We start from the raw sequence: 4,920 nt of genomic DNA, 5'->3' as shown, positions 1-4,920 counted from the left end.
GGGCTGGAGCAGTGTTGTTTACCAATATGTCCAAAACCATTTTGATATTTTAACAGTCAATCTTGGGCTCTCACCAATCTCCCAAATGCCAGGCTCTCACATCCCACTGCTTACAGCACTAGTTGTATATTCCTCCATTGTCCAGCCTCAACACGCACGGTATGAACTAAATGTCTTTCCTCAGGGGCCGACCCATGGCTCACTCGGGAGAGTGTGGTGCTGACAACACCAAGTCAAGGGTGAAGATCCCCTTACCAGTCATCTTTAAAAACAACAACAAACAAACAAACAAACAAACAAAAAAACCACTAAATGTCTTTCCTCAAAAACTAGGCCCCTTGGGCCGGCCCGTGGCTCACTCGGGAGAGTGTGGTGCTGATAACACCAAGGCCCCGGGTTCGGATCCCATACAGGGATGGCCGGTTCGCTCACTGTCTGAGCGTGGTGCTGATAACACCAAGTCAAGGGTGAAGATCCCCTTACCGGTCATCTTTTAAGAAAAAAAAACAAAACAAAACTAGGCCCCTTGTGACATTATTTCTGTCGATGTTACCATCATCCATCCTCTCAATTACCAGAGACTCTAGTCTCAGAATTGTCTTTAACTCCTGTCTTTCCCTCACCTCTCAAAGCAAATAGCATCCCAAGTCCTGCCTGTCGCTCCTCCACTGTTGCTCCCCTGTCGTTCCCCTTCCTGCAGCCATCTCTGTGGTCCTTTTGTTACCAGCTGATGCCTGCATTGTTACTGTGCTTTTCTAGTTTGTCTCTCAGTCTCTAACCTCTTCCCTCCAATTCGTCCTGCATGCACAGTACTGCCAGTTAATCTTCCTAAAGGGTTCTTTTGATTGTTGTCTCCCCCCTATGAAAAATTCTTCTGTGGCTTTACCTTAGTTACTCGATATAGTGGAGATTTATTAGTTTTTGGCTGCCAGTTTTTGCCTGGCACCTACTCCTTAATACATGCTGATTATTATTAACTTCTTCTGTTCTTTTACAGTTTGCCTGATAGACCCCCTTCCAAAGATATGTCATGATCCCCTTTGACATCTCTTGCTTCTTTCTGTGCATACATTTGCTCTCTCCAATCAAGCTCTTGCAGACCAGGACTTCTTTAAAACCTAAACAGTGTCCAGCACAGTTTTTTTTTTTTTTTCCAGCACAGTTTGATATATTTAAAAGGCACTCAATTTAGAATTATGGCTCAATAAGTCATGGAATGTTAGAGCGGTAAAGAGCCCCAGCGGCGTGATGTCCTTTCAAGATCACGCACTACTTTTGGGGTTGCCTCATTAAATGTTTTTAGATGAGAAAACTAAGGCCCAAAGAGGTAGGGTAAATTTATTGATTCAGTGTAAATCATGTTTAAAAATGAATTAGTAAAGAGTTTAAATTATAGAACAGTAAACAAGTTTTAAAAGAAATTCAACTTTATTATTTTTCTGTTGTGTATAATTACTCTGATCACAAAAGGTTTCCTAGTAGAAATCCTCCCATGATGTAGTAGACTGAATTATGTCCCCTCAAAACTCACTGAAGCTTGAATTGTGTTCCCCAAGTTTTATGTATTGGAAATTTAGCCCCCACTGAGACCGTTAATAGGGTGGGAAATCCTATTACGCTAATTGAAAGGTGGAGGCTTGGGCCGACCGCGTGGCGCACTTGGGAGAGTGAGGCGCTGGGAGCGCAGTGGCGCTCGTGCAGGTTCGGATCCTACATAGGGATGGCAGCTGCGCTCACTGGCTGAGCGCGGTGCGGGTGACACCAAGCCAAGGGTTGCAATCCCCTCACTGGTCACAAAAAGGACAAAAAAAAAAAGAAAGAAAGGTGGAGGCTTGAAGAGGTGATTGGATTGCAGGACCATGCAGTAGAGAATGGATTAAAAATTGTGGTCAGGGGCATGGTTCTGATGGCTTTAAAAGAAGAGTAGAGCCTTTCTCTCTGCTCTCTCTGCTTCCACCATCTTGCAATGTGAGACTCCTGGGTCACTGTCGCCTCCACAAGATGGACTTTGGACTTCCCAGCCTCAGAAACTGTAAGCAATAAATTTTGTTTTCTTTACAAATCAACCAGTTGCAGGTATTTTGTTATAAGCAACATAAACAGACTAATACATATGATTAACAGAGAAGTGGAATTTGAAATAACTATCCATTGCATACCAGTAATACTTGGCACAAATCTCTCTATTAATTCTTAGTACAAGTCCACCTTTTTATTGTTATTTATTTATTTTTTTAGAAACTGATATTTATTTTCTGTCAACCTTATTTCCATTTTGCTTAAGAGCTTCCGGAAGAACAGCTTAAGACCACTCCGTGGTTGTTCTTACCCATTCGGTGGCCTGAGCAGCGGGAGCTGCAGACCAGTCTTCAGCAGCAGGCTGAGCACTCCAGTCTTCAGAAGGGCACTGCTGAATAGGCACAGAGGGCACCTGTCCACCTTCAGACCAGTCTGCAACCTCAGGTTGAGTAGCAGTAAACAGCTGGAGCAGTCCGTTCACCCCGAAATTCTTCCTTGGTTACAGCTTTTTCAGCAGCAGTCTGCTCTTCCTTTTCAATCTCTTCAGGATCTCTGTAGAAGTAGAGATCAGGCATGACCTCCCACGGGTGCTCACGGGAGACGGTGCCACGCATATAGAGAACTTCTCTGGCCAGCATCCGCCACATCAGACCCACTGAGTGAGCTCCCTTGTTGTTGCATGGGATGGCAATGTCCACAGAGCACAGAGGAGAATCTGTGTTACGCAGAGCAACGGTAGGCAGGTTAATGTAAGAGGCCTCTGTGAGAGGTTGGTCCTCAGTCCTGGGGTCAGTAACCAGCAGAAGACGTGGCTCCCACAAGGCTGCATGGATCTGTTAGTGAAGGTTCCAGGAGTGAAGCAGCCCGCAATAGGAGTGGCTCCAGTGGCAGCAGCAAATTTCAGCACAGCCCGCTGGCCAGTATTCCTGGAGGATATGACACTGACATCAGCAGGGTTTTCCGTGGGGACGATGGCATGAGCTGCCAGCAGAAGCCTCTCCCAGGTCCTCTTCAGATTTATGATGTAGATGCCATCACTTTTCCTTTTGTAGATGTACTGTTCCATTTGGAAGTCAAGGTTGGTGCCACTTAAGTGGGTTCCTGCTGCAAGGAATTTGAGGACATCCTCTTCCTTCTTCTGCAGGACATCAAGGGCTCTGGACATTGTGAAAAGTTCCCTTTAAGTTACGATGGGAATCCAGAACAATGCCGTATGGACCCCTCTCTGTGCAGCGTAGAAAGGCCAAATCCACCTTTTAAAAAAATGTGCCCCATGTCACCTATAGGCAGAACTGGTGGCAATAATAAGTTTCTCTTAAATAACTTGCAAATATGGCTATCCTTTGAGAGTTAAATTTAATTAACACCATCACAAATACTCAGAATATTTCCTAGGCCCATGGAAATGACTTGCTTGAGTTTAGTCAGAGATATTAGTAAGCTAAAGAACATAGAGATCCCTGACCCAGATAACAGCGAAACTTTATCCCAGTTGAAACTAAATTATAATAAACAGTCTATATATCCAGAAAGATAGAGGAGAGTTCCTGTTAACATTTGGCTAATTGGATGTATAATCTGAATAGATTAGGTGTACATAATCTACTAAAATAAGAGAAATCTATTTTACACTAAACATCTGCTAAACAGAATGTTTATTCATGGCTCTGCCTCTAAATGGATATGTGATTTCAGGCAAACAAACTCACCTCTCTCTTAGTTCTTAGTTTCTTCATCTATAATGAGAAATCGAGAGTAGATAGGTTCTAAGGTTCCTTCCAATCTGACATTCTGTGAATCTATGATTGTGATCTTTGATAATTCAGATGCCTTTTGGGATCTTATAATACCTCAGAAAAATCATTTTGAACATCATTCACTAAAGCAAACATTTAACAAGTATTTACTGAGTGCCTATGAAGTCCCAGACTGTGCTGGGAAACGGGGACCCAAAGATGGAAAGACATGGCCCTTACCATAGAGAACTTATAATCTAATACGGGAGCTAGACATGGACCGCAATAACTACAATATAGTGGGATAACTGTCATAAGAGGGAGCACATACAAGGGGCAATGGGAGCGCAGGGGAAAGAGTGCTTGCATTTACGTAAGGGAATCGGGATTTTTCAGAGGAGTTGAACTGTAGCCTGAAGAATGAATAGGCAGACAGTGGCCATGGAAGTTGGGATCTGCTAAGGAGTGTTGAACAACTCGCCTAAATAAATAAATAATGAATAGGCATTTGCCAAGCAGAAAAAGATGCCTGGTGGTTGGGGTTCCAAGCAAAAGAAAGATCTTGGAAAAGGCATGAGGACATCTGAGCCATGGCAACTAGCTTATTGAGGCTGGAGTATAAGATGCTCGGAGGCAAAGAGGCTAAAGGTTAGACAGAGCAGGAAAAAGTCACTTAATCACAAAGTATTTGGGAAGTCATGATGAGATGTCTGATCTTCATCCTAAAGGTTATAAGACATTATTTAAGGATCTTATCTGAAAGAGGAAGAAGAACCAACTTACATTTTTTAAAAAAAATTGATTTGAGGAAATATAAATGATAGTTTGGAAGGGGCTGGGACCAGAGGCAGGGAGATCTACCAGGAGGCTACTGTAATAGTCCCAGCAAGGGAAGATGACCACCTGAACTAAAGAAGTACAGTGCACGTAGACAGAAGAGCGCTGACGGGTGAGCTCTATAGGAGGTAAAACCAACCGGGCCTGGTGATTAATTACATGTAGAGAATGAGGGAGAAGGGGGCGTCTAAAATACCATAATTGTCATGATTTAGGAGAACAGATATAGAAGCCATAGGAGATTGGATTAAATATATACTAATAATATGCTATTCCCTGAAAAATGCCTTTAAAAATAAATTCCTGATGTTAGTTTATTTATTAATAG

At 43.0% G+C, this 4,920-nt stretch overlaps 1 pseudogene; it reads right to left on the bottom strand.

The window, feature by feature from the left end:
- Positions 1 to 2,302: 2,302 nt before the first annotated feature.
- Positions 2,303 to 3,226, bottom strand: LOC134388961 (small ribosomal subunit protein uS2B-like; annotated as a pseudogene).
- Between the last annotated feature and the right edge of the window lie 1,694 nt (positions 3,227 to 4,920).

This window comes from Cynocephalus volans, chromosome 10, assembly GCF_027409185.1.
Source record: "Cynocephalus volans isolate mCynVol1 chromosome 10, mCynVol1.pri, whole genome shotgun sequence".
NCBI classification, from domain to species: domain Eukaryota; kingdom Metazoa; phylum Chordata; class Mammalia; order Dermoptera; family Cynocephalidae; genus Cynocephalus; species Cynocephalus volans.
The sequence above is the reverse complement of the archived record's forward strand: the minus strand, read 5'-3'. Positions and strand labels throughout refer to the sequence as shown.